Here is a 22,962-nt window from a genome sequence, read left to right as displayed (position 1 = left end):
GTCATGGTACTTGAAATCTCGTAAAGGATTCATTTCTAGCCGAAGACTCATTATTCCCTTCTCATTTTCCTCCCCTCCACAGATAACCCAATCTGTCGTCATCTGCCGGCCCCCTCCCTACTCCCTGCCCACTGAGCACTAATCTTTTAACTTATTCATGTTTTCGTGATCTCCTGACCGCCGTTGATTAAATCTTGCAAGCCTGGGCCTTCTGTCTGCTGGAAGGCGATGAGAGAACAGTTCGGATTTGCCTCGTATTGACCCAGGTAGTGCAAGAGAGACTCAAGTGCGCCCTTCTTCTTCCAAAAGGAGTCATTCTTTTCGATACCAAGCTGATCCACTCGACGTTTCATTAATGCGAAGCGAGCGCAGCTAGCCGGAGAATCATCTCACGCCTGCATCGTTTCCGCTGCCATCTTGTGGAACCGCCATCCGTCGCGCTGACCCTGGGCTGAGACGGGAAGAAGACACCCGCAGCTGCCGGCACTGGTACAGTACGAATGCTCACCTTGTAATTTGAAAAGTATGTACGGGACACGACTTGTCAGAGTTCTCAATCAGTACTTTCAAAAGTGAGACTACGGGATAGCCCTTTTCACACGGTTCTTTCATTATGATCTCTGTTAACTACTGCTTTGTAACTTACTGAACGTGCCCCCACGCCAATCTGTTAAATATGTTATGATAAGAAGAGATGGATTACAGTTGCCCCCATTGTCTAGGTGAAATATTTTGTCCTACAGTTAAACCCACCTAATGCATAGCAAGATATCATGTACAGTACACCCTACGTGCTCCCCAGCTGTACGAATTCAAGGTGCGACCATGCCTCTTATAGGAGACAGCATCTATCTGAGGAAAAATACAAAGCAAGGCTTAGCTGAGGCCCTAAAGGAGCGCTGGCACAGTGAGTGCATGCTTAGGAGCCGGAAGGATATTCTGCCCAGTTCACCCGAAAAGAACTGGAGTCCAGTTCATAAAATGAAACCGAGAGGACTGCAGAGGAGGGTAGGGGAGAATCCCTGCTCCCGTGCATTCTTTCCAGTGGTATGCACACCTACCAAGAATATGGTCTGAAATGGCAAAACATCTACTTCAGGCTTCCTGTGGGACTTGTTTCACCTGCCCGAGAGGAACACTAAGGTTCCCCATACCACTAACATCACCACACTGCAGAAATAAGGCAGGCAGGGAAAGCGCTGTGACCCCTTGGCAGACCTATCTCACACAGTGAGGCAGAGAATTAGCATGTGCAGACAAACAGCCAGGGCAAAATAACGTAGAAGGATCTGGCTGCCTGACAGTCATACATGTTTGAAGGTTTCATGTCATCCCATACCAACCCAAGGTTTCTCTGTGGTATATTGACCAGTGCACACCTGCCTGTGACAGTGGGAACACATACCCTGCACGTGTTATTGATTAATGCCCCCCTCAACTATTTGCCACCTTTGTTGGGTGACAACCATGGCCTCATTCCATTGATCAGCAGCAGCTTCATCAAAAGCATTGAGTTTGACCAATTTGTGTTTCCCAGTTGACACCCTGTGTAAAGGCATTTACCTGCTATAGTGGATTCGGCATCACTGTATGTAGATGATTTTCAGCAGCCTTTGTCGGCCGTTGCACCAGCCTGTTGGGTTGTTTTGTCTTCTGTAGTTTTGGCAGGTGGGGTTTTGGCTGGTGTTGAACAGCAAGAAATCAGAATTTCAAACACAGCGAGCTTTTACTATAATCCCATATCCAGACATATGAGTTAGCAGAAAGATCACACAGATGAACGTATGTTGGCTGCAAGCCCTGTCTGGTCCTTCTCTTCTTTCAGTGGAACTTCCTTTAGCACAAGACAAAGTTTGACATATCAAGAACCACGCATGAAGGCATTGATTACAATATGAGTTATTGACTGCAGTTCAATACAGTAATACTGTTATTTTGTTTCAGTACCAAATGTGCTAAGATTTGCTGTAAACACAAATCTACTCTGTTTATAAGCGATAAGTTCAGATCTGTCATTGACCTTTGTTTTGTTGGGTAATGTGTCATTCTGGCTCGGAATTCCCACCTCCTTGTTCCTGTGCCTCGAGTACTCAGCCTTGCCACTCTTAGAGTCTGATGTAGTCTTGGACAATCCAGTCACTGTGCCATAGCAGCCGGGTCCTGGAAGAGCAGTACTCACCACAAATATTGCTTCCTACTCCCTCGCTTTCATTCATAGTTCCTCCCGCCCTCCCAGTATGCACAACTGACATATGAGTTTTTTCTTTGTCTGCTGAGACAGTGGTGCCTCATATGTAATGAAGGAAAGCGAGGCAGAGACAATAGGGTAACACCCTTCAGCTAGTGACAAGGTCAAGGTCAGAAAGGCCCAGAGGTGTGGCCTCCGAAAACCTTTCTCTCTTCCCCCATCACCTTTATGGTTGAGACTACCTTTTGAGGTGCAGCAGGTGGGAAGGGAGAGAAAGAGGTATGTGTGTGTATGTGGGTGTGCGAGTGAGAGAGGGGAAAGTTCTTGACTCTCCTCCGTACCTTGAACATCCTTTGGTAACTCGTAGGTAGCCATATCCTTCTACATTATTTTACGATGGCTGCTTGCCTGCACAGACTAATTCTCTGCCTTGCAGAGCGAAATAAGTCTGCAGACGAGTCATTGCCCTTTCTCATCTTACCTTACTTCTATTTTAGACATGATCATTTTGTCGCGTTTCGGTTAACGCAAAGAGAAGTGAAAGGAATTATGTGCCCGGTTTAAGAGAAAGATTTCTCCAGCAATTAGCAATTAGGACTTTGACCAGTGGCTCAGCAAGGGAAATTCGCTACCGATTTCCTGGTTTGGTTGTAGCAAGACCTGCTTCAATTGAGGTGCTGTAGCAGTTGGACCCCTTGTACCCATAGGCCCCAGAGCTGCTGTACAATTAAAAAAATATATATTTTATTATTTTGCTATCTCCAAAAACAAATGATGCCAAGGTATTCAGTAAATTACTAGAGTATCACTCAGATCACCATGATTCCCCTCGACTTGTATTATAATGTATATGGCTAGCCATACTATAACCTCTATATCCCATGATTGTCCAATATAAATATTCTGTTTAGCACGTTATATAATTCACACACACAAGCGGCAATTTCTCCCTTGCCATTAATTCATGACAAGTAGAAAGCAAATAGACATACTGTATCCGTGAGGACCATATCCTATGAAATTTGTGGTGGCATCAGCTACCATTATATACGACCCTTAACGCTTACAGACAGCAGACCTTACCCCTACTCCAAATCCGGTTGACTTCCCTATTTTTTTTTAGATATATCCCATATCCATCACATATCCCAAGTTCACAAGTAGCTTTTGTCTTAGTTGGGTTTCACTAGCGATAGTACCCCTCCTACCTGCTTGCTGCTCGTTTTTAGTGCTTCTGAATCTCTGAGCCAGAGACAAATTATGTGTATAAAAGAACCCCCCTCCCCACAGCCTCTGAGTCAAATATTGTCATCATACCACCAGATTTCAGTAGTTGCATTCTTGTGTAATAAATTCTATGGATGGATTTAAAGTTCAAATACGTTTTTAATTAGCATTTAGAACCATCCGCATAATCGTCGAGACTCTAGTAAAATGAGACCGTTTTTTAAACAAAAATAAAATAACAAACTTTCCCTTGTGGGTGATTTTTATTTGCACTAAGCGAAGTTTCATTTTGTTAGAAACCTCCTGGGGGTATGTTATTGTTTTTTCTTGAGTTGCCCATCTGTTTCCCGAATATCGCTTTCCTATTAACAACTGTCTGTTTGGACTTTGTATTTATTAGTGTTCAATGTGTGGGAGATAAAACCCCTTTAAGAAGCATAGATCCTAATAGCCTTCATTCTAGTGGTGATTCCTCCATGAGGATTCAATCCCCTAGTTCACGTTTATCTGTGCATGCCGAAGTTGCATCTTGAATCCATCTAATGTGGATTACGTGTTTAGCTTTCGAACGGCTTAATGTTCGTGGAGTTCCAAGCTGGGAAATTCCTTTTAAATCCCATCTTCAAAAACCCTATAGAGCAGTGGTTCCCACATTTGTACAACCACGGCCCACATTTTAAACAAAAAACTTTCGTGACCCACCTACTTTTGATGGACATGAGGCGGGGCTATATTTGAATGTAACAAAAGCAGCGTGCGGTAACGCATTGTTATTTACGCACAGCACATTTTCCATTGACATGGCCACTAAATTTGCACAGACATACAGGTTTACTCATAAAACTATATAGTACTCAAATGATAATGTGTGGAAATTGGGTTTCTATGAATATTTAGCATCACCAAGTAAGTGTCTTGATTTGTTTTGATCCTATTAAAATACCTGTTTCCAGCACACTTCAGAACTACAAAAACAAAGTGCTTCAATGTTACTGTCCTAACTGCTGGATGCATGCAGTTCATTTACAGTTAAGTACGCCTTGTTGTGTATTGCAAAAAACAACATCCTACATCGTCACTTAATTCACTTTTAAAACTGCTTTCACTTTGCAGTCAAAGAAAAAACGAAAACAGTAATCCACATCTTAAAACAATAAAGCAAACTGACATTTGACATCTGTCTGTGAACCACTGGCAATATTACAAGTTAAATCCAAATTTTAAAGGCATCTTTATTTGTTGCTCTGACTTTTACAACCCACCAAAAATCAACTCTTAACCCACCAGTGGGCCTTGACCCACTGTTGAGGAAACTCTTCTCTAGAGCAGAAGTCTCCAATCTTTTCTGTATAAGACCTAGTTATGTTCAATTAAACTCATTGAGAGCTACTAATATTAATGTTGTAATAGTGACCACGCCAGACACGATTACATTAGTGGCCACCATATGCAAGATTACTACCAGCGAGCACATTAGTCTATCAGGCATGGTTGCAAGAAGTATTATATAAAAAGCTTTGTCAATGTGGAATGCCTCTACTTGGGTAATAGATAACAGCCCTAACTGCAATGCCTCTGGTACCAAGAAATAACATGTGTAAAACGTTTTTTCCCCAATGCCACTTCATTTATTACTCAAATATGAGCCTTAAACATATTGTGGAAACGTAGCCATTTTTCTCCAAATAGCAGCTTGTGAGTTCTGAAAGTAAATACATTTTCATCTCAACTATACAATTGAGTAATTGTGGAATACATATATTAATTCAACCAAGTAAAAGATTCCAATTCAGTAGGTTGTCTGGACTGCACACAGGTGAGGTACTTAGAAGATACCTGGAGAGCTTACCAGTAACTAACGAGCTACTAGTTGGAGAAGCCTGTTCTATAAACATTCATATCTGCATGCCTACTATCCCTCCAGAGTAATGTTGTACATAGTACTTCTTGCACCAGCCATACCCCTAAAGTGTTTATTCACATATATTTATTACTGCTCATGTAGCTAGTAACGTCGTGGGTACCTGTTTTCCTGTATATAATGCATGCACATAGCCCTTCTGCTCAAATTCAAATCTATCCAATCGTACCCCTGGGTGATATTGAGGAAAGAAAGATGAGTCATTTACAATTTATAATTGCACGTCTTCATAGTATCATCTGATGTTCAGCAGAGTAACTCCTCCTTTGCTTACTCATTTTTTGTAGCATGGACAGAGAGTTTCTTTGTGCTCTGTCTTACCATATCAGGACCTTGTTAGAATATTGAATCTCTAAAAGAATCTCCTTGGGATTGGATATGGTGTATTCCGTTAAATATTAAGGAAACGGAGGAGGGTAATCATTTTAAAAGGTGCCACTCTGCCTAATAGTTATCGCAGAAGTTTAGTCTAATGGGATAATTCCAGCTTGCCTATCCAGTAAATACTCCAGATTATAGTTGTAGAATCAAGAAGGATCAAGTTTAAATCTATACCCGCACATAATTAAAGTGATCTGTTTCAATCTTACAAAGACTTTCTGCAGCAAGTGCTGAGGCTCATTCATTTACCAGGTAGAGTAACAACTTCCAACAGTTTATGCTGCTGGGGTCTTAGTGGGCAGCCGACTATAGGGAAGTCTGTCCCTGGAGCTGTTTGAGAAATTGGAGAAGCCCAGGCGACTGTTGGGCTAGTTGGGTGGTTTTATAGCTCAAGGGATATATAGGTCCTAATTTAGTTTGATAAGCCACCATTTTGTGCTATACACAGTGGCTAGTCACAAGGGCTGAGTAGCAGCCTAGGAGGGGTACTGAATGACAGGTTTAAAATGTTGTGGGGGGACGTGGGGAGTATTTTAACATAGGTTACATCTTGTATAGTGAGGCTGTAGTTTTGTAAGGCGTCAGGCCAAGGGGTTTAATTGTGATGTGCACCTGCTTCAATAAAAACAGCCTTTTTCACACTATTCTGGTTTCAGTGGTCTGTGCTGCTCCCTAAAGTGTGATTATTCCCCATAAATATTTATCATTGTACCTCTGGATTCAAATTTCTGAGTCAGCCACATAAGGTAAGATATCATCGATGTATTGAAATATCCAATCTTCACCAATCCTAAAACCATCTCCAACTACTGAAGTGCCTCTGCTTACCTATCTGATGAGTGGCTTCTTTAATATCGAGAATGGAACACGTGACAATGAGCATCCGTGCCTAGTTCCTCTCACTGTGAGAACATTTTGGATACTGTACCATTTACTTTAACTTTGTCCCTGGGTGTCTTGAATACCAGGTTCACTTGGGACCTAAAGGTGGATCCTATTTCCATCTAGCTACATACATTGAACATAAAAGGCTATTCAATAGAAACAATTGCTTTTTTCTGCATTAATATAGCTATTGGTACCTATACCTTGGATGCCGTTAAGAGACTATTAAATACTCTGCACAAATTGAATCTTTTAGAATGGCCTGGCATAAACCCAGACTGGCCTGGGTGGATAAACTCTGGCAAGCGGTAGTTCAGCCTATCTGTTATGGTTTTAGCCAATATTTTTGCTTCCATTAACAATGATATTTATTAGACGGTTTGAAGACCTTCTTTACAGATTAGCGCCTTTGGAGGAATTCTTAGATTTGTTTAATCTGTTGTCAGTCTGCCTTCTTTTGCAGCCTCCAGAAACATACTAAGCAAAGGGGTTGAAGTTGTGACCAGGAGTGTTTTCGATACCCATGGCTAACCCAGTTGGATCCAGCAACTTGCTGAATTGTAGCTGACCTGCAGCAGTTTGTTTCTTCAAGTGAAATGTCTCTTTCTTACTCCATTCTAGATTTTGCCTCTCAATTTCGGGACGCCATCAGTCAGTCCAGCACCCTCTCTTCTCCTTTTAATTTAGAACTATATAAAGCCTGGAAATATTATCCAAAGTTACCCTAAATGGTCGGTCACCTCTTTATTCACTATGACATGACCTCTCCTTTCATCTCGTGTAACGTAAACCTATTGGATCGCTTCCCCTTTCCTGGGCAACCAAACAATTAATTTGCTTGTTGTGTTGCCTACATCACATAATCTCATTTGTGTGGCATTGTGATGCGTTTTTGCCTCATTACTGAGTAAATAAGTCCTATTTAATACTTGTGGATGACGTGCTATGATCTGCAGATTATGTGTGAAATGGGACAAGGCATATCAAAAAAAGACATGATAAGTCAGCAAAATAATTGTGTTAACTCTTGCTGCCAACATCTGCTGTGATCTGCTTGTAGGTAGTTCATTCGAATCCTGGCACGGCTAACTAAACTTCCATCCTTATGAAGTTACTTAATTGAATACCATTATGTATGATACCACTTTTTATTTACAGTGCTTAGAAACCACAACAATGCATGATGAAGCACAGTATAAAACACAAGTATTGATATCAAAAACTGGCAAGTCACTCTAGGTTGGATAGTCTACATTTCAAGTCAGCAAATGTATATTTATGATAAATGCTCAATACTGAAAGTGATCAAAGTTCTTAGAAACTGAAGACGATTATGTAATTGTGAAATGCTATGCTACATTTACTGAACATTTCATTATGGGAAAAATAGTATTGTAGGCTTCAATCAGAACAGCTTAGTATTGGCTGTATGCCCCCTAACAGACTGAGAATGGCAACCATCAGAAGCACCACATTTTTTTTTTTTTTTTTAAATTTTATTTAAGAAGTTTTATATAGCGCTGGCCTGACCCGAGGGTATCGGAGCGCTTTACATCAGATACAATGCAGATAATAACATAAAACAATAATATGGAGGGTCGGCGGTGGAGAGTTCTGCTTCATGGTCTTGCTGACAGAGCCTGTTTCCGGGCTCCGACTGCTCCTATCGGTTCCCTAGGGAGCGGTCGAGGAACAAGGTTTTGAGTTGACTCTTGAATTTTACAAAGGAGGGGATGGTACTGATGTGAGGGGGAATGGAGTTCCAGATTTTGGGCGCACTCCTGCATGGGCCACGGTTGTTACAAGGCCTTTCTGTAATGCCACTTTAACCTTTGATGTTTTTAGTGACTATCTGGAAGTTTTTTATTACATTCACCCAACTTCCTCACTGAGCCTACCTTTTGACCATGTGCAGTAGAGGATTGACATCTAGGCCCTGCGTCCAAACCCTCTGGGGGAGACCAACCCCCCTTCTTCACTGCACCGCACACAGCCTTCGGCCATATGCAGCATGAGATTGGAAGGAGTGCCTGGCCTGTGGTAGTGAGCTCCACCTTTAACCACCAGCTCAAATTGAGCAGTGGCCTGCCCCATACTGCAGGCTAGGAGGGCTGACAGCCCCACGTGGCAGTGCAGGTAGATCTGCTTGGCTGGAGTAGGGTGACCAGATCTCCCGGGTTCACCTGGACAGTTCGCTTTTCAAGGACTGTCCCAGGTCACAACAGTTTTAGCTTAAATGAATACGTCTTGGTTAATTACAGTACTCTGTAATTAACATGTATTAATTACAGAGTAGTGCATGTTCACTTTTTTGCCTGCTCTCGCCTCCCTCCATGGAAAGATGTTCAGTTCTGTATTCACCTGCTATGCTGCCTCAACCCCATTCGCAAGGCATAGCAGGTTTTAAATAGGGATGAATAAGTGTCACAGGAGTCCAATTGCCAAGGCAAAAACTGTCCATGGGGCTCGTTACACCATAAGGGAGAGAGTGTTTTACTTGATGAATTTCAGAGCAGTCCATATATCCACTTGAATAAAGGGCCCTGATTTTTTTTATGTTTGTTGCCAGTGAAAAAAGCGAAAAATTGCTGCCGTGGGCCCATATGCATCTCTCCACAGTGTTCTGCTTGTAGCCTAGCCATTCCTGCTTTTTTTCTGTTGCTCTTTTTTATTATAGCAATGTTTTATTATAAATACACGGACAAGTCCTAGAACGCAAAGAAAACTGGATCCCGTGATAACCTGCATTTTCAGTTCTCTTCCTTTGGCTGGTCAAAACTTTTTGAGATGGAAAGAAGTTCACAGCCACTGAAATGCTATCTTTTTTGTTTTATGTGTAATTTTCGAGAGTAGAATTGTAGGCCTTCTGAGCCAGTGAGTTGTGTATTGTAGCCCTTATATTCCAAAAGTCAGTTATGCTTCTATGTTAGTGGCCGTTCTGTTTTTTGGTTCACCCTAGTTTGAAGTGCTCCCGGCCTCTAAGCCACTCTTTGTGACTCATTGTCAAGATGAGGCCTTAATCTGTGGCCTGGAGGCCAGGAGGCGCGGCAGAGCGCTTCCTCCAAAATCTCTTATTGGAACCCTTAATGTCTTAATATATTTAGGCGAGGACCTTTAAACGTCTACATTTGGCAGCGTTATAATCTTGGACAGAAGTATATGATTGTAAAATGGCATGATTTGTATTGTAAACGATCTCAGACCATGAATGGAAACGCATGTTTTTAAGGCGCTATATAATGTATAAACAAAGAGTAGGATTCTTTAGCTGTCTCTAGGTGCTAGCACTACCATGGTATGTTGAAAGATCTTGTATCACAGATCCTGCTAGATTTGGGTGATTACACTAGGTATAGACCTAGAACCGAAGATATAGGTGTGCAGTATAGAGATGAAGTAATTATAGCAAACCACTGTTGAACCCAAATGGCATGGTGGCCGAAACAGGGTGCGGTATCTAGCACATCAGGTAAATACCATTAACCCAGGCTGTCGTAAATGCCCCTTATTCTGAGTTTTCAAATTGAAAATGATGATGAATCATGTTTAATATGTCAAAGTGCATGTGTTCTTCTTTTCGCGGGACCTGTTTTCCTGATAAATTTTGGCATATTTGACCTGCTGGAATCTATCTGGGGAAACTGCAAGGTATGATAATTATTACACAACTCGTAATTGCGTTCCCAGTGTAAACTTGTGTATCATAAAATAGCACTGAAACTTGTAGTGTGGTGTAGTGTTTTTGGCCCGTTGGTCAAGTCCGATTTCCTACCAGTGGGTCTTGTCAATCATCAGGATGGGTTACTAGAATCCCTTCCGGGGCCCTCCCCCTCTGGACTATTTTCGGGTTACCCCGTTGTCAGAAAACCCTGTAAGGGGGTCTGCCATTTTGTCAGGCGTCGACCTGATGTTCTCAAAAGAGGCTGTTGTGCTGGTTCTGGTGGAGGAGAGGGGCATGGAGTTCTATTCCACTCTGTTTCTGGTCCCAAAACCCGATGGTTCCTTCTACCCAATTCTGAATCTCTGGGCTTTGAACAGGTTGGTGCGGCTGGATCATTTTCGGATGGTCGACTTGCAGTCCGTCATTCCCTCATCCAGGAGGGAGATTTTTTGGCTTCTCTGGACTTTGAAGACGCCTATTTTCATGTTCCTGTCCATCCAGACAGTCAGCGGTTCCTGAGGTTTGCGGTGTAAGGGATGCATTTCCAGTTTTGATTATTCCCTGGACTTTTACCAAGGTATTGGCTCCGGCTGTGGGGGTTTTGCAGCGTCAGGGTTTCTCTGTCTTTCCCTATATTCCCTATCTCTGTGTTTCTATGATTGTCTGATCTCTGCTTCCTCCCTTCCTAAGGCTCTTCTGGCGGTGGAAGCTATGTTGGCCTTGTTCCAGGATCTGGGGGTCAAGTTGAATCTGACAAAGTCTCATCTGGTTCCTGTTCAGAGACTTCAGTTCATCGGGGTCTGTTCGACACCATACAGGGGGCAGTGTTTCTCCATCCTATTCGGATCCTTTCCCTCCAGACTTTGTTGCGGGACCTGTTGAATCGTGCTTTTGCCCCGGCTCGGGTTTGGTTGCGGGTCCAGTGGTTGATGGCTGCCACTACGGCAGTGGTTCCTTGAGCTCGCCTGTATCTCAAGCCCTTTGTGAATCATCTGTTGCTTCGGTGAGACCCCACCTGGGCGAATTACGAGACTCTGGTTCCTCTATCTCCTGTTCTGGCTCAGGACTTGGACTGGTGTCTTTGCACTCCCAATCTGGAGGAGAAGGGGGTGCATTTCCAGCTTCCTCCTCCCCTCTTGTTGACCACAGATGCCAGTCTTTGGGGTTTCTGGGGCCACTTTGGGGTTCTTGAAGGCCAAGGGTCCATGGTCTCGGAGGGACAGCGTCTGTTCCTCGAACTGGCAGGAGTTGGCAGCCATTTCAGGTTTTTCTCCTCGGGGCGAATGTGTTGGTTCGTACCGACAATCAGTTGGCTTGTTGTTACTTGCACCGCCGGGGGGGGGGGACCAGGTGTGCGTCTCTAAATATGCTGGCTTCCACGAATTGTGCCTAGGCAGAATCTCACCTGTTGGCGTTGAGAGATGTTTACATTCAGGGGCATCTGAACTTTCATGCGGACGACTTGAGCCGCAACCTTCCGTCCTCTGTACCATCTATCTGTTCCTCTGTTCCTGGACCTTTGTCTTCGGTTCAGGACTCCCTGGATCGATCTCTTTGCTTCCCCTCACAACGCTCTTCTTCCCCAGTTTTGTTCCGAGTTGGTGTGTCCTCAGGCTTGGGCGGTGGATGCTCTTACGATTCCCTGGCCTTCAGGCCTTCTGTATGCTTTCCCTCCTATTCCCCTCCTCCCAAGGGTGCTACAGAGGATTCGGGGGAGAGAGTGTCTGTGCTGTTGATTGCTCCTTTTTGGCCTCCCCGCCTTTGGTTTCCACTCCTGAGGCAGATAGCAGGGGGCTGGTTTGTCCGGCTTCCCTTGGTTCCGGCTCCGCTTCAGTATCCGCACCTGTCTCTGCCCAGTATTCGTCGCTTGCATCTGACGGCCTGGCTCTCGAGCGGCTGACGTTGGAGTCTTTGGACTGTTCTTCTGTGGTGGCCTGTGACATCCAGATGTCACGTTGGCCTCCCACCCTTAAGAGCTATAGTAGACATTGGGGCTCTTTTGTCTCATGGTGCTCCTCTCATGGTGTGGATCCTGTGGTTGGGGATCCGGCTTCTGTTCTTGACTTTCTCCGGGATGGGTTTTTGAAAGACCTTTCCCCTTCCACATGGTCTGCTCAGTGAGCTGCAATTTGCGCTTGTTGGGGTTCCAGGGCCTCCTTGGAGGTTGTTGCTCCTTTGGTGAGTCTGCTTCTTTGAAGTTTTCGGCTTCGTCGTCCGGTCTCTCCTGTGCTTGGGCCTTATTGAGATTTGCCTACTGTTTTGAGGGGTCTGCAGTTGCTCCCTTTTGAGCTCTTGTTCGAGGCGGATTTGATGTGGTTGTCCGCAAAGGTGTTTTTTTTGTTGTCCATCACCTCCGCTCGGCGGTTAGGTGAGTTGGGTGCTTTGCTTATCTCCTTCCCTTATTTGCAGTTCCTTCAGGATAGGGTTGTTTTGAATGAATTAATAAATGACCGGTACTTATAGAGCGCACAGCTACTTCGGCTGGAGTGTCCCGGCGCTAACAGTTCACAACTGGCTGTTCTACAAGGAGGCTTTAGTTCTATAAAAGCCATGTTTTTAACTGGTTTTGAAGCGGAGGAGAGCTGGTGACGCTCTTAGAGATGCTAGCAGTTTGTTCCAGGCGTGGGATCCTAAGAAGTCAAAGGACCTACCACCTCTGCGCACCAGCCGTATTTTAGGGATGCAAGCCAGATTGGCAAACGTGCTCTAGTTGGTGTGTATCGGCTGGCTTTTTTTCTAAGATAGACGGCACCCATGCTGTGGAGGGCTTTTAAGAAAATAACCAAGGGCTTACATTTTATCCGTTCCCTCACTGGGAGCCTGTGTAAGGACTTAAGATGGGGGTCATATGTGACCTGGTTTTCAGTTTAAGAATCGCCCTTGCTGCTGAATTTTGCATTACCTGGAGGAGTTGAAGAAGGTAGTCCGGTAGTCCCAGATAGAGGACATTGGCGTAGTCCAATCTGGAGATGATCAGCGCCTGCACCACTATCCTCCTGGAATCCAGGGGGCGGAGCGGCAGGAATTTTTTCAGCATTTGCATTAAGCCAAAACAAGTTCCTGCTAGGGCCTGGACCTGGGACCGCATCGATAGCTCATTATCGATGTAGATACCAACGTTTTTGACTGTAGATTGGGCAATCCTATGAGGGGAGAGATCTGCGGGCCACCATTAGTGCCAATTGCTCTCAGCGGGTTGGCCGAGGCAGACAATCTCCGTTTTGTCGGGATTGGATTTAAGCTGGTTCTCCTTCAGCCATCTAAAAACCTTAGTGAGGCAGGATCTAATAGCCTCCCTGTTGAAGTCCGCGCCTTTATTGCATGTAGAAATCATCTGTGTATCATCAGCATAAGAGATTATGTTGGCATCCTGTGCTTCTGCCACTGATGCTAAAGGTGCTATATATAAATTAAACAGAGTTGGACTTAGGGAGGAGCCCTGCAGGACTCTAACCTGTATGCTAGGCATAGAAGCTGAACACAGGGGGGGGCGTCCAGATGACCTTTTCTCTGTCTTCCAAATAGGAAGTAATCCAGGCTAATGCTCTCCCCTCCCCTTTTGCGGCTTGACCCAGCTTTTCTCCCTAAGGTTTCCTCCAAGTTCCATTTACAGCAGGAGGTGATCGTTCCTGATTTACCTGGTATGGGGAATTCCATTGTTCCTTCCTCTTTGGATGTTCGCAGGGCTCTTCAGATTTACCTCCAGCGTACTCTGGGGTTTTGTCTTTCTCCTTGCCTGTTTGTCTCCGGTGGGGGTGTGGCAAAAGGGAAGAAGGTTTCTACTTCAACCATCAGTCGGTGGGTGCGTTTGGCGGTCTGCCAGTTCTATAAGTCTGTGGGTCTGCCTCCTCCATCTCAGGTGCAGGGTCGTTCGACACGTTCTGTGTCCGCTTCCTGGGCTGAGGCGCGGGTCTATCCAGGAGATTTGTAGAGCAGCCACTTGGCAGTCCCATCACACATTTTTCAGCATTATCGTCTTGATGTTTGACATGCCTATGTGGACAGTTTTGCTTTTGGTGTTTTGAACGCTGCTGTTCCTTAATTATTTGTTTGATTACATTTTGTACTTTTGAATCAATCCCCGGTGTCCTGCATTTTTCCTCTTGGGTCTTTGATTGTGAGTTCCTCACTTTAAGACTGGGACGAGGAGGACCCATGAGGGGATAATGTCTTGTTACTTACCGGTAATCTTCATTACCCCAATTAGGGTCCTGCTCGTCCCAGTCCTTTTCCCTCCCTCCCTCTCTCCCGCTGTGTTTGTGTCTGGATTTGTTGATACCAGGCATGGTGGTGGGTGGGAGGAACTTATGTTACGTTTTTCAAAAATATTTTAGAGTTCTGATTCGCTGTCGGGAGGCAGGATTGCCTTACTATGTTAGGACTGGGACGAGAAGGACCCTAATCAAGGTAATGAAGATTACCTGTAAGTAACAAGACATTATGAGTGACCACCTAATTCAGATGGAGGCTATTACAGCAGCTGCCTGCAGCCTGCCCCATTGGAATTATGAGATCCACATTTAATACCACAGATCTGTTCACTTTGCAATCTTTTCACGCTGCAGAAATATGCGTTTAACAACATACGACACCACTCCTTAATACTTGTACTTCATTGCTTCATTGAATACTTTTCTAATTTGAAGAGGACTGTTTATGGGACTATAAACTGCCATAATTTTTTGTGGTTACACTTCAGGATCTAGAGATTCCACATTGAAACTTGTCACTTCAGACTATATTATTTGCAGGGCCATAATAAACACCGCCGCAGCCCCCGCGGTGCGGGGGAGCCCCCAGTCGTCAGTATGTGAAGGGGGCCCCCTCAGCTTATCTATAGAGAGCTGTGAGAGGCTTGCTCTAAAGCAGCTGCAGTGTGCAGCCTGCTCTGAGCTTCTCGCGCTGAACCAGGACTGAAGAGAAACGAAGTAACAAGTTACATTGTTTCTCTTCAGTCAGAGCCCCGGGACAAGGATGGGAAGGGGGCCCCCAGAGAGAGCATTCTCACCAGGGCACTGCTCCTCTGAGAAGGGACGAGGCAGCACAGAGCTGACAGAGGCAGGAGACGGTTTGCAGCTCCAGGAACAGGATCTGCTGGGACGCATTGGAAGGTAAACAAGCATTTGCAATGCAATTGGTCTCACATTTGTGAGAGTTAGAGCTATTGACATTGTAAAGGACAATGTATTTTACCTATGCGTTTTCTGTTTGGAGTGGAGTAAATGTGTGTGGTGTCAAGTGGACATATAAGGTTTGGATTGGAATTGTTGGTTGTGGAATTGTGTTGTGTGGATTGGATCTGTGTAGTGAAATAATGTGGCATGTTGTGCAGTGTAATTATGTGAATAGTAATTGTGTGGTATTGAGTGTACTTGAATTATGTGGAGTGGGATTGTGTGTCATGGAGTGAGATTATCTGGAATGGTATTTTGTGTTGTGGATTGCTATGTTGTGGAGTTTACCTATGTGGTGTGCTGTTAAATATTGTACCATGATGTGGAATTTTGTGGTGGATGTATGTGGTGTATTGTGTAATTGTGTGGTTGGTTTGAATTATGTAGTTTGTTGTTGAATTATATGGTGTGTAATGGAAATGTCTAGAGTTGAATTTGTGTGACGTGGAAGTGTGCGCTGTTGAGTGAAATTTGTGTTGATTGGTATTATGAGGCATGGTGTGAAGTGTAGTTATGTGGAATATTGCTACGTAGCATAGACTGGATTTATGTGGAGTGTATTTATGCAATATGGAGTAAAGCATAATGATGTGGAGGTAAATTATGTGGTGCTGAGTGGTATTATGTGGAGTGTAATTATGTTGTGTGATGAATTGTGTGGGGATGAATTGTGGAATTGTGTGATGTGTGGAATTATGTGGCATGGTGTGGTGTATAATTGTGCGGAGTGCAATTATGCAGCATGTTGCAGAGTTGTATTTTGTGGAGGGTGATTATGTGTTTTGGAGTTGCGTGTAAATATGTTGTGTGAAGTATAATTATATAGGTTGAAGTAAAATTATGTGTAGTTGAATTGTGTTGTGTGGAGTGTAATTATGTGGTTTGGAGTGGTATTAAGTTGTGTCGAATGTTATTATGTGATGTGGAATGATGTGGTATGGAGTGAAGTGGAAATATGTGTTTTTTAATTTCTAGGATTGTAATTATGTGGTATGTAATGTTGTAGGGTTAAATTATTTATAGTTGAATTGTGTGGCATGGAATTATGAGATGTTCAAATGTGCTGTGTGTGGTAGAATTAGCATAGCTGGCAAGTTTTCAGATTGCTATGTGGGACATTTTCATAAACTCAGTGTAATTATGAGTGACATTTCAACGACTATGAGTGACACTTTCTTGTGAGCAAAATCAAGCAATGAAGAGGAGGAAAATATATAAATATCAAAAATTACACCAATTTGTGCAACTAGAAACTCTAAGAAAGAAACTGAACTAAAGTGCGCTAACAGCAGGCTACTGAAAACTGAGCAGAGTCAGACTGCGTGAATGTCACCCATTATTACAGTTAAATTATCAAAACGTCACATTTACCAATCTGAAACCTTGGCATCTATGAGTGAATCAGTGTGAAAATGTGCTCTAATTGAGGTGTATTCCTCTGCACCCTCATGGTGACCAGCCTACCAGGTGTCTTTGCAAATTTGCAAGTGCCAAGCAGTTTTCCATCAGCTACATGTTAATGTAACTCTACAAAATAAATACATAGGATGTTCTCTGCAGAAATCAGTTGTTTGCCTATGCTAGGTTACACTTACTCAGCATTTTAAAAGTGGCAGTTCATTCAAGGTCCAATTAGGCCTCCCATAATGTCTGGTTACTCTGCGTAGAAATGCTGCAAAGTTTTTTTAAAATGCTAATCTGTGGTCAGATCAAACCTTCAAAAAAGAGCTGCTTTTATCTATGAGTAATCAGTCCGTTTCTGGGATGCTAAAATCACAGTAAGACCCAGTGACCTACCCTCTAGTGCCTCCTCAGTTATCTTCTGTCTGAAGTAGGGTGCAACTGGGATCTAACATGTGGTCTAGACTGCCCTGGGCTGAAGTGTTTCGTCCATTTAGCCATGAGTGTGAGAGGAGGGGAGATCCGAGCCTGAAGCAGTATGCGCAGTGGTGCCTCTGACGCTACCAGACTAGAGTTAGGCCACAGCTCCCTGCGCCACGGTAGGCACCTAGACCCTCGGCGCAATCAGCTCGTGTGCAGAGCAAGGTCTCTAGGTGCATTAATACAACACCTGTTGGACAGAGGGAGACCTGAGGCCTTTTCTGTGTGTGTGTAAATTGGGCCTCACGGGCCTGTGATCAGCAGGCAGAGGCCCGAACTTGAGGGGGTGGATGAGGCAATATAGTAGACTGTTAGAGCATGCTTCTCGATGAACTCTAGTCAAAAGAGGAGCATTGAGGACCACGGGAGGGCCAACAGGCGTTGGATGGCTGCGAGGTAACTGACCGCAGTAACAGGTGGAACTACAAGAGATAACTGAAGGCACTAACCCTCTGAGGAGCAATAATTCATGGTAGTAAGGGGAGGGGAGGTTATGTCTATGCACTCCAAGAGTGTAATGTGCGGTATTAATACAATTTCACCTGGGTACCGTAACGCTTTCCAAAACCATTGTCACGCATTTAGCAATTACTCAATGTAACCCCCTAATCAGTGCAGCTATATATCTATCTTGCATCTGAAAAAATTAATGCTCTGACAAAGGTAAGAGTTACCAATACACCTAGGTCAGAGGAGTTACGGGACCTTCACAATTAACGTTTTTGTTTTTCATTCCGGTATGTCTGCTGCTGAAAGTAGTATTACCGCCATGTGAAAGTTTTGAAGAAAACAATTAGGAATCAGCCAGGAAACAGACTCCTGCATGTTATTCCTTTAATACCTACTGATCGTTATTTCCGTTCCCCCAACAACAAACCAGCAATGAAATTGGGCACTTCAGCGCTGTGGTGTCATCGTGTTGGAATCTTAGATCCCGGTTTCTCCATGCAGAGCGGCTGTTTTTGCACACCTCTCCCCGCATGGAGGCGGGGGTTATCCTGGGTCACATCACCCACTCCAGAGCTCTGGTGCCCTTCTCAAGCCCCTAGCTCCTGTCAGGAACCAGTCCTTGCAGATGTTGCACTCAAAGCGGATGACATCGTAGGGCTGCTGGAGCATGGCGCGCGCGCGCCTGTAACAAATCCTCGCGAGACCTAACTTTATAGACACACTACGGAAATACGACAAAATGTTGTGGGCATAGAAAAGGGACATTCATTACAGGACTACCACACAGGCAGCATTCGGTTAGTCTTAGGGAGACAAAGAATGCTGTGGTCTGTGGTAGATGCTGCCCAGAAGGCATAGGTATATGTATCAGGAGCTGCCAATGAAAGGAAGTGGAAATGCGGTCTAGACATGCCGGTATTGATGGCTACTGTGCGGTTGCAGACTTCGCTGGGCTGACAGTGGGTGGGGAAATGCTACATTGTCACTGTAGGTTTAATTACATGAATCGCGCATTCTCTCTGGTGTTTGTCCTTGGGGTATTTTCTGACTGGTGCTACACATGGGATCAGGTTTGCCTTTGACAAGAGGTATGGTTTAGTGGGGTACATAGTGTAAATTAATGTTGGTGTGAGGAAACAAAAATCGGACCCTTCGTACATTTAATATTATTGTGTGCATCATGCAGAAGATGAAAAGTAGCAGGAACGGCTATGATGCCATAGAGGGTAGCAGGAAGATTCGGGTGGTCAGTTGAAGGAATTATTTAACATGTTTTAAACTACTACAGTGGCATTGGGGAGAGCAGCAGCTGAAAGGCTCTGTCTTTACTGGTAGGCAGTGGTTAGATGGGGACCGGCCATCAGTCTTTTTGTCGGTGGTGGACAGGGGAGCAGTGGGCGGCAGTCACGGTTTCACAGTGACATTCGAGGGGTGGTTTTAAAGGCGGGTGGAAAAGCATAACTGCGGGTTTCGTAGGGGTGAGAGTAGAGTGTAATGGATGCATTAGTAGCAGGCACGAAGGCAGTGGTCTGTGTTTGGAGGTGGTCAACTGAGCGGGCTTCGCTTGAAGGTGGGTCATCAAGTCGGAGGATGTGTTTGGTGGGCAGGCTGGAGACAGTATTATGTAACTTTGCTGGAGGGCGCAGCAGCAATATTTACTGATGTATGTAAATCGCCCGATGAAAGGGCGGATGTGACCAATGGAGGAACCAGAATCGTTTTTTTATGGCTGGGGTGAGCCCCTTCAGTATGGCGGGTCGCTGGCCTGAGAGCACTTGACTGACGTGGAGAATGGGGGGCCCACTCCATATACTTTGCAGGGGGGCCCCCTTAAGTTTCGTTACACCACTGATTTTTGGCATGTTTATTATTCTGGCTGCACAAGTTGGAGAGTGCTGTGCTTATGACAGGGAACAAGTCCCGAAGACAAACCAAGTGTTGGGTGAGGAGTCAACTTGTGTGTGTAGTTGGAAAAAGTTATTTTAAAGCATGGCATGTAGGATTCAGAGTGAATAAGCAGTCTTTACTGAAATATACTAATTGTGACACAGTAGAAGGAGCAACTGATTGAAATATTTGAAGGAAAGTAACTGATTAATACAACCATAGAATACAATAAACACCAGGGTGTATTTTGTATCACTTGGATAAGATTTGTGGGATTTTCCATGTTTTGTTTTAAACCCTCACAATGGCAGACAGCCAAAGGGATGAAGACGGACAATCTCATCCGAAAAGAGGATTATTTAAGAAGTGAGGAACATTTGGTCAAAGGGCATACCACTGTGATGACGTTCTTTCTCCTCATCCACAGGCCTCTACAGTTCTCAAACTGTGGGTCCGCTGACACCTAGTGGCAGGACCCGAAAATGCTTCAATCTTGCTTTGGTACCATGGTGTGCTTTAAGTGGGATGAACAAACTGAGGTGCGTGGCGATGCATTTAAGGGTGTGGCTTAATAACACAAGTTGAAAGTCTGTGCTCACTGCTCGGTATAGTGTGCCGCCCAACTGGTATTATGATGCTTCTCTCATTGCTTCTAGATATACAATACAAGTATCATTTCACCTACAACAAGCCAGGACTATTGGCTTTGTCAGTGGTTGTTAGCTGCATAAGATAAATAAGCAAGAACAACTATGGCATTGTTGTATATAATAAAGTGAGTATCTGGTCAGTGATATCACTGTAAATCTCAATCCCCAGGAAGACTTCTTCAAGGAGAGCAGCATACACGAATGCCTATTGTTGGGTACTGTGAGCACCGCAGCCTGGGTGAATACCACTGGGTTTCTCTCTTAGCATGGATTGCCCCTTTGAAGACAGTTATGGCTACTATCCATATGCTGAGTGCAGCAAGCTTCAAGCTGATAAGTTCTCTAGTGTATATTTGCTCCAATGGATCCACTTAAGCACATGTAAGCTTGAGCCAATGTGCATGTCTACATTTTGGATGAAGGTTGGTAGCTGCTAGCAGAAGAACAATGATCGAAGGCGGTGAAGGAGCTATTATCTGGGTACGTCTTCTGCGCATCGGTAGGCTGAGCGAGCGATTGTTTGGGGTGTCACTCAAAGGGGTATATACAGCACTGCAGACAGCACTCTTTCTTGAACTGTAGCCACAAGAGAACTATTTTAGGTCTGGCCCAGAGAGTTCTGCACAGAATTTTGTAATGAACAGAACAGAAATAATTCCTAAAGCAAACAGTATATAGAGGTCTTTGGGCGAACCCTCTTCAGCCCTTTCAGTGGCGGTGTGTCCATTGGGGGGGTTGCCCCCCCGCCCGCGCCCCGCGCCCACAGCTTCCTCGACGTCTCTGAACTTAAGTAAACTCTCAGTTTACTTAAGTTCAGAGACGCTGAGGGAGAACTGTCAGTCAGTATGACGTTGGACCGCCCACACCCTTCAGAGTCTGAAGGGGGTGGGCGGTCTGGCGTCATGTTGACTGACAGGCATTGTCCGGGGCAACAGGCAGCAGCACACAAGTGCGCATGAGTGGGCAAGGAGGGCGATTCTTGCACCGTGCCCAGTCATGCGCACTAGTGTTTCCAAAGGCTGGCGCATGCCCATTAGGAGAGCGAGGTTTGAGCCAAGGCTCAAACCTCGGTCTCCTAATGGGTAGGCGGGCGGAGCGTAAGCCTGCTCTAAGCCAATCCTGGTGCTGCTCCAGCACCAGGATTGGCTGAGAAGGGTCTTGCCAGCAGTGATGGGCTGCCTGTTCCGGTGAGTGTAGGCGCCAGAACCGTCGGACCCGAGGCGGCGCGGACCCGGACCTGCTCAGGTAGGATTTGGATTTTATTTTAAAAAAACCACCCCCGCGCAACACCCCCCTGCCCCCCCCTCCCCCCCCCACGATAAGAGCCACGACTGGTCTGTTTGAAGAGTCAGTCATGTACTTGGTCAGCCCACGGGGCTGCATGCATAAAGTACATGCAGTTCGTTCACCCGTTGGCTGTGCTGCCAGTATCATTTAGCTTTGGACCAGCCCACAGAACAGCAATTCAGTTTGAAGTTTCAGGCAGTGCAAGTGATACATTTTGCCTATTACCAGTCAGCCTTTATAGTGAAGGCCGAGCCCATAACAGGTGAATGAGTCCTTTTGGCTTTTGTATTTTAGCCAAAGATCACTCCCTACTCCTTGGCAGCGTTGACTTTGTACTGCAGCCTTCCCTTCTTCAAGACTCTAGCTGTTGAAGATCAGTTATGCACACATTTCTGAAGGGAGAAACATCAGGTCGAGCCAGCCTGTCACCCTGCCCACTTTTTGGAGGTTTCATGTGCCCATTATCTGATTTGAGGGGATTTACTTCAAATCAACATCTACAAGATTATTGTTTTTTTGCAATACACATATATAACATAGAATCGAATATTTAGGTACATAACACATTAAACATAATGTAGACACAACATACACAATTCAACGTGACAACGTTATATTGATGAAACACATATCATTCCAATCTTGTAAAAGAGTGTCTGGTATTTTGTAAACATTTAAATGTATTTGTTTCCTATAACTGGGGACATGTTCTGACCCTCAAAAGAAATACGGGGTCCAAAAATACCGAATGCCTTATTTGGTGGTCAGAGAATTCTCGGTAGCTCATAGAGACTTAATTCCTCTAAAAGTTAGTGTTACTTTATATTTGTAAGTGGCGAACTCCTAACCACTGCTTAGTGGACACTGACACATTTCGACCTTCATGTGGGGCCTGTGGGTTTTAGGTGAAGGTCTTTTTCTGGGCAGGAACCATGGGTAGGGGGGACACGTTCCAAAGGGTGTCACTTCGGGGGGCTTCGCCTGGATAAGGTTGTAACTTGGCTGCCCCAACCTGTGTCTTGTTTAATGACTGCTGATTTTTAGAAATTTCTTTGTATTGGGTGAAAAGTAGAGTTATATTTATTTAGCAACCGTCTCCCTCTTAAGACAGTGGTCCGCTGTAAATTCCAATCTGGATTTAATCCAAGGACTGGCATTAGATCAATGTTTTTGGCACCTGCAGCACCATTGGAATCAGGGCCCTAGTGCCTGCTAGATAACTGCACTTGTGACTGCCTGTTTAGTAGTAAAGTTTAGCAATATTCAGCGTTTAATGGGATCCCTAGAGCTTTTTGACCCGGTGCCATTGCACCTGCTGCACCATTTTAATCAAGCCCCTTTCAACTGCAAGGTAACTGCAATTGTGACTC

General features: G+C 44.7%; 1 protein-coding gene across 2 annotated transcripts in view; it reads left to right on the top strand.

Annotated features, from left to right (window-relative positions):
• Window positions 1-240: 240 nt before the first annotated feature.
• The window catches only part of LOC146809468 (excitatory amino acid transporter 2-like), a 968,543-nt gene continuing 945,821 nt past the window's right edge, over window positions 241-22,962 (top strand). Inside the window, exon 1 of one of the 2 annotated variants that reach the window (XM_085616310.1) lies at window positions 241-489. The gene's annotated coding sequence lies outside the window, so the exon portion shown is untranslated. Of the gene's footprint in view, window positions 495-22,962 lie in introns of both variants that reach the window. The other variant, XM_085616311.1, reaches the window with a different exon arrangement.

This window comes from Triturus cristatus, chromosome 7 (assembly GCF_964204655.1).
Source record: "Triturus cristatus chromosome 7, aTriCri1.1, whole genome shotgun sequence".
Lineage (NCBI taxonomy): Eukaryota > Metazoa > Chordata > Amphibia > Caudata > Salamandridae > Triturus > Triturus cristatus.
Note: the sequence above shows the minus strand (reverse complement) of the source record. Positions and strands in the feature narration are given on the sequence as shown.